At 42.4% G+C, this 12,535-nt stretch overlaps 1 long non-coding RNA gene across 1 annotated transcript; it reads right to left on the reverse strand.

Annotated features, from left to right (window-relative positions):
- Positions 1-596: 596 nt before the first annotated feature.
- LOC117886646 lies at positions 597-6,489 on the reverse strand. Its single transcript, XR_004648011.1, has 3 exons — positions 6,274-6,489; positions 5,048-5,117; positions 597-813 (listed from the first exon to the last, which is right to left on the reverse strand). It is a non-coding gene; the product is annotated as an uncharacterized LOC117886646 (long non-coding RNA).
- Between the last annotated feature and the right edge of the window lie 6,046 nt (positions 6,490-12,535).

A 12,535-nucleotide genomic window follows, 5' to 3' on the forward strand; every position in this document is an offset into this window, starting at 1 on the left:
ATGTAGCCTCAGAATCATGTTGAATTCCCCCCGCTACTGGATACTCATATAGCTCCCAGTCCTGACACGTGTGGACTTGGTAACTGTAATCCATGCTTGCATGACCTTCAGGCTTCAGTACCGCAACAGTGCTATACGTAGGAATCCTGGAAGAAGATTGAGCTGGTACAACCCGCTCCAGCCTCCCAACTAAACAGTACTGGTCGATACAAAGACATCACCCTGGTGCTCTGGTTTCTACACTGGCTTCCCATAGGATACCAAGTCAGGTTCACGCTACTAGTCTTGATCTTCAAAGCCTTATTGAGATGAACGCCCATCTACCTCAGAGACTGCCTGATCAGAACCCACCGTGACGTTCACTGGATACAACGGAACCCTCAGCAGCAAGGTTTAGACATGTAGGAACCGGGGATAGAGCTTTCCTGGCAGAATGCCCCCCCACAGGGGTTGAGCAAGACCACAGACCTAAGGAAACCCACATCTTTGATTTGGCTCTTCCACAATAATGGACACATGACTGTACTAAACCAAGCAAACATCCTGCCCCTCCTGCAACTAACTACACCTCCAGGATCAGGGGGGTAGCTGTGTAAGTCAATATCCACAAAAACAACGAGGAGTCTGGTGGCACCTTAAAGACTAACAGATTTATTTGGGCATACGTTTTCGTGGGTAAAAAACCCACTTCTGAGATGCACCTCCAGGAGTTAGAAGGAAGGGGGGAGACATTAATCCTTGTTTTGTCTGTTTTTCTCCATTCCATGGTGCCCAGATACCACAGTGATGGTGCAGTATGAAAATCTATGTTGGCTAGAATGGAATCAAAGGAAAGAAACTCAATAGCGGCATAAACATGAGGAAAAATAACTATCCGTAGCTGGCTGTGGGGTCAGTTATCTGTCCTGGCCCCTTTACACTTCTTCAATAACATAAAGGGGCAGAAACAGTTCCCTCTGGTAACAAACCTAGGTTGTGTGTTATAACTAGGATAAAAAAAGAATTAGATAAGTTCATGGAGGATAGGTTGATCAATGGTTATTAGCCAAAATGGGCACGGACGCAACCCCATGCTCCAGGTGTTCCTAAACCTCTGACTTCCAGAAGCTGGGACTGAATGACAGGGGATGGATCACTCAATAATTGCCCTGTTCTGTTCATTCCTTCAGAAGTATCAGGCACCGGGCACTGTCAGAAGACAGGATGCTGGGTTAGACAGACCATTGGTCTGAACCAGTATGGCCATTCTTATGTTCTCATAAACTACCTCCTCTTGCTGCCTTTCTGATATGGAGTGTGCCAAGATTGCAGCCAGGTGAGAGGAATAGTTAGAGGGCCAATGTGTTCTGGCTGCTGTAATGGCCCCTGTTGCAACAGAACACAAGTAAGAGCAGATTCAGGGCTGCTCTAATTGACATTGAGGATAGAACTGGTCCTTGCGCAGACCCAGAATACAGGCCGAAAGGTGAGATAAGGCCCTCCCACCCCATTCCTGGGCCGAGCACAGGCCAGTCAGAATGGGCAATCAGCCTCAGTATTAATTATTAATGTATAATAGGCAGATTTATGTTGCTTTCTTAAATGGATCTGGTTTATGAATCAGTATGGGGCTTTTTTTCTGCACACAGCCATGCTTTGCAAATTTTCATGTGTCAACATAAAAACCACCACAATAAAAGAGTTACTAATGTCTTTTAGCTTTTTGCTGGAAATACTGTTCGTAGACTTTCCATTGTTTGACATTTCCAGATTTGTCTGTGCTTGGAGGTTTTGCAAAAGATTTTCATTCATAAGTGATTAGCAGAAGCCTGTCAACGTTCAAACACAAATTCCCTGTTTACTAGTTATGCAATCCTTTTTTTCTTCAGCATAAACATAGCTGATCACTTTATATCCTCTGTATATTGTTTCTTAATATGAATGAAGTGAAGCAGGCTAACCAGTAGTCATTCAGATTATTGCCTAACATAAACTTACAATGGGCTCTGAAGTGTTTAGCTATGCAAATTGTGAAAATGACTATAACTATGTGAGAACACAGCCATATTGTTAACACTTAGCATTGAATATGTTTAAAAAATTAGAAAGAGGGTATCTTTGTTGCATAGAAATTTGATCTGTTTACTTTGCTTTAAAGAAAAGTCAAATCACACTGGACAAATCTGCTGCTACATTATCCAAGAGAAAGAAAACCTGTATGACTGCATTTAAAAGCTAGGGTGGATACTTGTGTTCAAATGAGCAGAATAGAAAGAAATATTGTACCATTTTTGCCAAAAATATTGTGGTTAACATTTGTTTTTTATTCTTCTTTTATTAAATCACTTCTATAAACCACTCAAAAGTTTCAGTTTATTCAGTGACAATTAGTTTATTGTGTTTCTGAAGTGGATTTAGATTCGAGTGATAAAATTACAGGCCAAAATTACAACCATAATGGAAAATACTGGCTCACATTTGGCTTTCCATAACTGAAAGATTACTAACCATTGCCAATAAGCAGGCGGAAGAAAAGATAATAGGATATGTGTTTATCACTCAAGCTAGATTCCAGAACATGCCACAATAAATTTGTATAAAGTAGACTGGAATATTTTTGCTTCCTTTCATTAATGGGGGGGAAATAGATTTGTTCTCCAATCTGACAGATTGTGCAAGGGTAACTATAGTTCAGAAAGTGGATTAGCATAATCTTGCATGAAAATTTCAGATCTTTAAAAACTTTAAATCAAATATGTTTCTTTTAATTCAGATTCAGCTGATTACATCCCAGTTCTACTTTCATGTTCCTCTGTTTCATTAGCAATAGCTCATGATTATAGCTATTTGGAATGTTCCTTCTGTGTTTTTCAATGGACGTGTTTTCTGCAAAATCAAAATTTTTGTGGGAATGACAATTTTGCTGACATTTTCAAATCAAAACATTTTGTTCCCGGTTGGTTTGACATTAATCTTTGAACCCTCCTGAGCTGCTGCAATGCTTTATGACAACTATAATTTGGGTGTCTCATGCCCTCATTCTTTCCTCTGGGCTGGGCTTCCCACCTGGACTACTTCTCCCATGATTCACTGCAGGCATGAGACTACCATGATGTATTGCAGCAGCTCATGTGGACACAGAGGTTCATGTCGACATGGAATGAAATGCTTCCACATTTCCGAATCAACATTTGCTGGAATTTTTCATTCATGAAAAGTGTTGATATTTTGACTTTTTGTCATGATTTGTCCAAACGTCAAAGTAGTGGAATCGCCCATGGGACTGAAGTTCTGTTTTTTTGATCAGCTCTAATGAAAATACTTTTTGGCCTTATCATATAGCTATAAAACATTCCTCAGATATTTCTGGGTTAGAATTCTACCCCATGTAATACCATATGACTTTTAAAAAAATCTTTGTCTTTTCCCTAAAACACTTCTTATTTTAATGTATCTGTGAATTTTGTGCTTTTGAAAGTGATGGGTTAAGGCGGCTGGCTTGGGCCAGGCATAATGAAGTTAAGTACTCTGCCTGCTTTCCATAGACAGCTCTGCCAATTCACCTCAGCCACAGCCTATACAACCGGATTGCCTATCGTACTGTTGATTAATTCTGCAGTAACACCATTGAAATAAATAGAGCCCCTCCAGCAAAATGTGCATAAATTCCAGGTGATTCAGACCTGTGATGTTCTGCTATTCCAATATCTCTGATCAAAATTTGTCAATCAGGCTAAAATTTACTCAGCTGCCTGGTAGAGCAGGTCAAAAAATGCAGAAAAAGTGTTGTGAAAATGTTTAAAAAAAAAAAGTCATCAACAGTTTGATTTTTTTAACTATCTTGACCACGCTGTACGTTGGTTGCAAAACAGCAAATAAAAAAATATGGAAAATGCTGGCAACAAATTTTCTTCAAAAGTTTCAAAATATTTTGACTGGTTCTACTATCGAGTGAGCTTTTTAGCTTACATAAATGGGGCTTGTGGTGAGATACGAAATGCATTTTAATTTGGAAACGAATCTGAGATCTAGTTTGCACCCAGGTTTCCAGGGTTAGCCCACTGCACCTCCAGGAGTTATTCTGGGAACGCTCCAAGGCCTTGTGTTATGCAGGTCAGATTAGATGATCACAGTGGTCCCTTCTGGGTTTAAAATCTACAAATCTTGTTCCTGTTTTTCTCTATTGGCTGGCTCTAAAGCTTCCTGAAATCTGACCCTAACATGTTTACATTCACTTTAAATACTAGGCCAGCTCGTTTCCCCTAAAGCTGTTCCCATGTCTTCTAACAGTGTTTCTCGAATCCTGCTATTGCAAAGGAACCAAGTTACAGCCCCGTGGCGAAAGAAAAGACATACAAGTTACTCAATCTATAATGCAGCAGTATGGAAGAAATTTATGTTTGATGGTCCACAGGTATGTTTGTTTTGACTGATGCATATGAATCAGTGTCTGGTTTGCATCAGATTATCACTGTGAAATGGGGTTTAACCTGATTGCTAATTTGCAATGTGTTTATATGTGGAGCTGAAATGAAGCGCATATAAAGGGGTTGCCACATAACCACTTAAAAGTTTGGATGATTACTAGATTAAAACCATTTATTGAGACCTGGGAGAAGGAGTTTTATGGGGAAATGAGCCAGTGCTATTTAGAAACTGAAACATTAATGGCCTGACAGTGGCTAAAGTGATCGTTGTTTCTGCTGTAAAGATTTCCTGGACAATTAGCCATCTCCAGATATCTCTGACATCTACTCCTCAACATGCGACAGCAATGTAAACTCAACATGTTAAAGACAAAATTGCCTATCTTTCCTCCGAGATCCTCCCCTCCCCCTCCCTTCTCCATAGCTGTCAGACGCTCCACCACCTTGGTTTCATTGTTGAATCCCATGTCTCCTTCTCCCTCTTCCCCATGGATAGATACGGTCACTAAATCCTGCTGGTTGTCTCCTCAAAATATCTCAGAAAATCCATCCATTCCAATTACAATCCCCCTAGTCCAGGCTTCATCATGTTATACCTTGACTGTTATGAGTTCCTGCTCTCTTTTCATCCTGACACTCACCTCGTCTTCCCCCTTCCAAACTAGCCAGTACTTGAAGATGATCTACCATAGCAACCAATTCGGCCCCCTCCTATGGACAAAGAAAAGAGAGTTATCCAACACAGAAAATGTCAATATAAATTGGAGAGCTACAAAGCTGGAAATACGGAGACCATATACATGGAAGAGTGGAACAGGTGCAGGTGAGGATGTAATATGAAATGCTAAACAGGGAAAAGAAGAATAATATAAATACTGAGCACTCTTCATTAAAATCTTTCTGTTTTTGCAAACTTCTAACTGCCCCATCCTCTTCATCTCTCTTCAACGAATCAGCAACTTGCTTGTTGACAATGGAATTGGCAGTTCTCCATATGTAGCCAGGACGGGGAAAGCTCTCTAGGAGGCCGAGGGATGTTGGGTAAAAGCTTTGGAGGAAGCCAAAGCAGCAAGAACTCCAAGGGTGAGAAGAGATTCGAACTGGGTGCTGAATTGTGGAATCAGAGGTTGTACTAAACCGAGGGCTTCATTTTCAACTAGGTGCCCCGCTGCCTCGTCCCCGTCCCGCCCCCGCAAAAGGCATCCAAGCTTTTGCCCAGGGTATTTGAAAATGATGGCCCTAAATTGATATACAAATGTGGTATAAATCATGGTGATTGCACCCACGTTTTTATGCCTGCCAGGGAACATCTGCTTTTAAAGAGCTGGATTGTGGCTCACAGAGGGGAGGGTTAAGAAGCTTTCTCTGTCTTTGTGCCCCTAATGGCTTTCCACAAACTTGGTCCCTCACCTGAGTGCAGGAACTAGTATCTCCTCGCACCCAGAGGTACACAAGCCACTCTAAAGAAGACCTGTGAGTTTGCACTCTCCCAGCAAAGCTGGCTAACTGTGACGGGGCGTTCAGTCTACATCCACTTAAGAGGTGTAACACTGGGCATACACCTCCTACACCCTGGGACACTAGAGCAGGCATCATGCCTACTTGAAGCAAAATGCCCCTTTGGCTCTTCTCCTGAGGCAATTCAGACCCATATGGGCACAATCTGTCCCATAGGATTTTGATTCATGCGATCTCTGCTGAAAGACCCATACACAATAAATTGCATCACCCTTTATTCATTTTGGAAGAGAAAAGGGTTGAGTCAACCCCGCTAGATTTTAAGGAGTCTAGGTATTTAAAACTTGATCCCTAGACAGCTAAATTATTGAACTCACCTTTTGGCAGGTAGAAAACTCTTTCATCTCACCTTTTAGTGGAGACAAACACCAGTATTTATCCCATTCTTGGCTTTTCCACTTCATTATTCCCACGCAATCCTTCCTGCTTCTGAATCACAAGTCAAAAGAATTTAGGTCTGAGCTCAGGATTCTGTAAACAAACCAACAAGCTGCCTATTAACATAGCTGGAATATATCCCGAACCTTTCATCGCTCATCTCAGGCTATCGACAGCACCCAGTGTTTCCCACTACACTATTGATATAAATGTGTTATGCTCACCTCCACCCCAAACTGCCATATCTCATTTCTTTGTTTACACAAACTGCAAAGTTCATTAGAAAAGGCAGAAGTGGAAGGAAATGTAAATGTTATATAAGGGGGGAGGGATAGTTCAGTGGTTTGAGCATTGGCCTGCTAAACCCAGGGTTATGAGTTCAATCCTTGAGGGGGCCATTTAGGGATCTGGGGCAAAATCAGTACTTGGTCCTGCCTAGTGAAGGCAGGGGGCTGGACTCAATGATCTTTCAGGGTCCCTTCCAGCTCTATGAGATAGGTATATCTCCATATATGTAAAGTAATTTGCCACAGGGGGAGGGAAATCTCTTCTGTTAAGGTTCAAATACGGTGGATCTTAATAGGATTATTCATATTCCAATAGCCCCTAGAGCTGTCATTGTGCTAGGGGCTAACAAACATATAGAAAGAAATAGCTCCTGTCCCAAAGTTCTTACAGGCAAAGCGTGGGAGGGCAAACCGGAACAGAAAGATGAATGCCTTGTCCAGGGTCAAAGCCAGGAATAAAACCCCTGTCTCCTGAGTTCCAGTCCAGGGCCCTATCTACTAGAGCACACTAAAAAAATGATTTTCTGTTGTTGGCAGATACCGATATAAAGAAGTTATGTATACATTGCATACCAAATCATTCTCAGATCAAAACCAGTATTTCACTACACAGTTCTCTGACATGATCCTTGGGGGGACTTTTTTTGTGCTATTAAATAAACACACAGGGGTTAAGTTCCCTTCAGGAGAGAAGATGTTGATTTCATTACAACCCTTGACTATAAACACTGTGTACTGTAGCTCTGACTAATTGCTGGGTGTTATTGGCAGCCGTAAGAGTGTGCACATGTGCCAGGAGATCAATTCAGCTTCAAGCTCTGTGCCAGCGAGTGAGTTATCTTCTTCTAGCGTGATTTTATTTCACTTCTTAATCTTATTTGTAAATGTGATCCCTTGATGACACAGTATATAAGACCTTGGCTTAATGCACAAAATTCATGAGATGAACTTGGAAGGGTGTCCAAGATACATAAGTTATTTTAAACATGAGTTTAGAATCTTTTTTTTTAATACCCACTCAGGGGATTGTCATAGGACATGAATGAAAATACGTTATTTTCTTCATGATTTAAAAGCAGTAGGAGAGTGCGACCTCATGGACAGAGCACTAGACTAGGAGTCAGGAGAGCTGGGTTTTATTCCTAGCTCTGCCACTGCACTGCTGGGTGACCTTGGGCAAGTCATTTTGCTGCTCCGTGCCTCAGTTTCCCTATCTGTAAAATAGGGGTATTTTTACTGCTCTCCTTTGTAAAGTGCTTAGCAATCTACTGATGAAAAGAGCTAGATTTTATTTTCTAAACAAAAAATCCTGTTCTTCAACTTTCCCCAAAATATTCCTAGATGTAGTAATTTTGGAAGTTTCCTCTCCTATCTAGAGTTTGGTCAGCTTTGTTCAGGTAAATGTCTGGTCATCACAAAGAACTGAAGCGTAACCTTGTATATCTAGTTAAGCATGTATAGGAATCGATTGGGTGCTACTTTGTGGTACAACCTTAAGACCTAATCCTGCAGACATGAATAATTTTACTCAGGTGAGTGGTTTCATTGAATTAAATGGGACTACTCCCCTGAGCAAAGTTACTCAACTGACATGCTTAATTGTTGATGGGTTCTTTCCCTAGCGGTCAGTTTGATCTCACTTATGTGGATGCATATCTAATACAAACACTTTATGGCCCTTGTGCATCACTAGCAAACAACCCCCAAAGCAACATTAGAAGATAATAGACACACATGAGACCTGCTACTCGCACCACATGGGGGAGAACAGTGCGGCCGTAGAGGATTTTGATTAGTGCAACCCTCATGGACTACTGCTGGATCTTCTGAGGATGATAATCTCATGCCCTTGGGTGCATCACTTTACAGTAAATGACGTGAGTGATATACACAGTCATGTGTGCCCATGAATCAAGCCTGTGCTCTGACATTGCACGAAGATATATCATTACCGCCACCATATGAGCCCTAGTATTTCCACAAAAGAGAGCATGAGAAAAAGAACTTTTTATGCCTCTGACCTTGATCTAAATTTGCATTTCCTTTGAGCGGCTATTAAAAAAAGGAAAGTTTGATATCTTTAATGTTCATGAACGCGAGCAATTGATAACACTTTCAGAGGCCAGGCTTCAAGCCAGGGCAATACTGTGTGAGTCTCCCAATGCAGCTCTGCCAATGGATTTCAGCCCTGCTGGCTAGATTGCAAATCCCCTGCTGTTTACAAATGCAGGCCACCCTTCAAGCCAATTGTTTAAGACTGTGTTGAGTGTTGTGAGCTGTGTTCTAAGTATGATAGGAACAAATGCCCATCAGGGACTAGGCTAAGGGGGGAGGGATAGCTCAGTGGTTTGAGCATTGGCCTGCTAAACGCAGGATTATGAGTTCAATCCTTGAGGGGGCCATTTAGGGATCTAGGGGCAAAAATCTGTCTGGGGATTGGTCCTGCTTTGAGCAGGGGGTTGGACTAGATACCTCCTGAGTTCCCTTCCAACCCTGCTATTCTAAGTTCACACAGCTCATTTCCTTCGGCCCTCAGGTAGATCTGAATTCAGACCATAAATAAAAGGCTAGCATATTAACCCTTTCCACCCACTAAAAGGTGTTTTTATTTTAAAGGGCAGGGGGAACCAAAACAATCAAAATCCAAATTCAGATTTGAGAGTAAAAAATAGCTCCTGCAGCTCTTATCAGAACGCCGTGGATTCATTGTTCTGATTTTATAAATACGCTTGTATTCCCCTTGACCGTTTCCCCACTCCTGCCGTATCTTCCCTTCTATGTGCCCTTGGCTGGTTTCCACCTATTTCTTTATGATGTAAGAGAAGATAAGCTGCTGAATTGGAGGCCTCATGAACATTTGACAGCTGGGGAGTCTGGATCCTAAGACAGAACGATCATTCAACAGAGACCCCCATGATCACCCAGAAGGAGGCCCCTTGAGAGCTTTTCCATTGCTTGGGCCAGTGTGTGAAGCACTTAACACTATCAGCTGAGCCACAGGATGGGAATGTTGTGTTCTTGCCATCCCCAAAATACAGACTAACCAATGAAGTTTGAACAAAGCCCTTATAACCTTCACTGCATCCGTACGAGCTGTTGGCCAAACACACAAGAATTAATAGGCTTTTTATAAACTACTGTCCACTGAAGGGGGAGACGTCTGAAGGTTATGAGAGGGGAATGGGAGTCTGGAGTCTTGAAATCAGCCATGATTTTCCAAAGTGATTGATTAGTGTTGTGGGGTGCCTGAGTATTTGAGGTGCCGGCGTGAGACACTTTAAAGTGACCTGATTTTCTGAAAATGCTGAGGCCCCAGCCATTGAAGATAGAGCTCTTTTAAGATGTCTCAAAATGGATACTTGAAAAGGATCGCAAATCACTAGTTACTTCTTTGAAAATCTTGGCCCATGGACTCTGTTCCTAACTCTACCAATGAGTCACTGGGCATGTAACCTCTATGTGCCTCAGTTGCCTTTCCTAAATACTTTACAACCCTACAAATATTCCCCTACCTTACCCAAGTATTAGTCCATTAACATCTGTGAAGTGTTTTAAGTATCTTGGAGGGAATGTGCCAGACAAGTGCAGAGTGGTGTCCCATCACTGTAGCATTTCTCCACAACCTGAAGTGCATTCAGAGGACACAAATTGCCATCAGTATTCTGTACTAGAGATCTAGCGAGGCTACTTTTTTCAACTCTCTCATCATCCTACCGCTCTGAGGTAGGGCCGTGCTCTGTTCCCCACTGCTCAGATGGGGAACTAAGGCCCAAAGAGACTTGTCCAAGATCACACAGAAACTCTGCAGCAGACTGGGAACTGAATGCAGGTCTCTGACATCCCAGGCTAGCGCCCTCACCACTGGACCATACTTCCTCCATAGCTCTGCCAGCCTCCCCTTCATCAGCAGCTTTCATCAGCAAAAGGGGATTGAATTCAAAAGCATGAGTTCATCTCCTAAAAACTCAGCACTTTGTACTATTGCCAATGGGTCAGCCACTTCGCCAGGGGAAACTTCCCTTCCAGAAACATGATCTTTTGAGATGGGGCCAAGAAAACAGAAAAACAAATGATCAAAAACATTGCCTTTGAAAACTCTCCTTCACTGCTCAGATCTGTTTCCAGTCTTGTCCTGTAGGATGAGGACTCATTTAAGCTGCCTCTCCCATGCTTGCTGGGTAACTGCTGCTGATCTAAAATCTAAATGAAGAGCAAGTAAATAAACAAAAGTCATTTGGCTCAGAGATACACAGGGTGAGACATATTTCATTTTTCATGATGATGCCCCAGCTTGCTTGCTTGCTTTCAACAGGACTGTGGCAATGCAACTCCCCCCAGTTTTCTGCAGCTGTAGGCCTTGAAAATGTCACAAGCTCCTCATTCTGAAGAGCTCCCCAATGGAAACAGGCCTTAAAACTGTGTTTAGTTCTCACAGCCTTGTGGAAGGTGTCCAATAGTCCTTTTCTAACTATTTGTCAGTGTCCCTGGATAACCTCAGGGTAAGCTTGATGCTAACCTTTAAGGAGGGCTGGGCCAGTCACAAAGTTCTAATCCAGGTTCAAACATGCCCAAAATTTAGAGTGAGGAAAAGGGTTCAGGTTTAGGTCAGTATTTACCTTTTAGACCTTGTCTACACCCGAAGAGCTGCTGGCATTGCTATCCTGGTAGAGCTGTATTGACTAGCCCTCCTCGTGTAGATGCAGCTTATACCAGCATAAGAGGGCTTCTGCCCGTACAGTTTATACCAGTCCCTTGAGAGACCTAAACTATACCAGCAGAAGCACTCTTATCCTAGTAGAAGTGCATCTACGTCATAAGAACAGAAGAAAGACCGTACTGGGTCAGACCAAAGGTCCATCCAGCCCAGAATCCTGTCTTCCAACAGTGGCCAATGCCAGGTGCCCCAGAGGGAATGAACAGAACAGGTAATCATCAGGTGATCCATCCCCGTCGCCCATTCCCAGCTTCTGGCAAACAGGGCTTATTCCTCCATAGCTATGTTGGTTAATAAATCACATCCCTAACTCACATAGTTATGCCAGTAGAAGGTTTTTTGTTTTGTCATGGAACTGGGCTGCAACAATTCTTCTTGCTTCCCTCAGTCCCTGAAACATTCTGCCTCACTGCACTGCATGAAGTGGCCTGTTTAGATCTGCCACTATCTCTGGCAATGGGACTATCATGTTATTCTACTTTGTCAAGAACAGAAAATGATTCTAAGAGAATCAGTAGTAAAGAGAAAATGAATTTGAGGGAGTATTTTTTGGGGGTGGGGGTGGGGTAGGGGGGTTGCAGCATAAGTCTGCAGGCTCCAGCCATCTTTCCTCTTTTCTTCACCTCCAAGTCTCCATGTTAAGGTGATTCTGCCTTCTGGTCAAAGAGGAGGGGTCACAGTTTCTGCTGGACCCCACCAATCCTTGCTGAAGCATCTGATCAAAACATGTGAATGAAGGTGCATCCTGAGCATTTGTCATCTGCATTGCTCCTAGCTCCTGCTGGTCTGGTGCTAAAGGGGAGCTTTCAAGAGAGAAAATAGAAAATCTGATAGATGGGGTAAGGGCGGAAGCGGCTATTATATCAGATAGGGCGGAATGAAGTTTGAAAAACTATTAGGGCAATTTTAAAGTGGAAGCTGGCAAATCTGAGGTCCAACACATGGGGAAGATTTGATCCTCAAGCAGAAGAAAGTAAAACGGATGCTGTTTTAATATAAGTTGCTTTTATCACACACAGAGAAAAATAGAGGGGGGTTTTCAAAAGAGTTGGCCTAACCCTGCTCCTACTGAAGTTAGTGGGAGTTTAATAGTGACTTCACTGGCAGCGCAGTTAGGACAATGCTGAGCTCTTTTGAAACTGAACTTTGCCCTGCATGTTAAAACTGAACTTCGTTAAAGCCCCAGAGTTTTTTTTTTGGTTTGTTTGTTTTTTGCTTACTCTTTGGTGTCA

This window comes from Trachemys scripta, chromosome 13, assembly GCF_013100865.1.
Source record: "Trachemys scripta elegans isolate TJP31775 chromosome 13, CAS_Tse_1.0, whole genome shotgun sequence".
Lineage (NCBI taxonomy): Eukaryota > Metazoa > Chordata > Testudines > Emydidae > Trachemys > Trachemys scripta.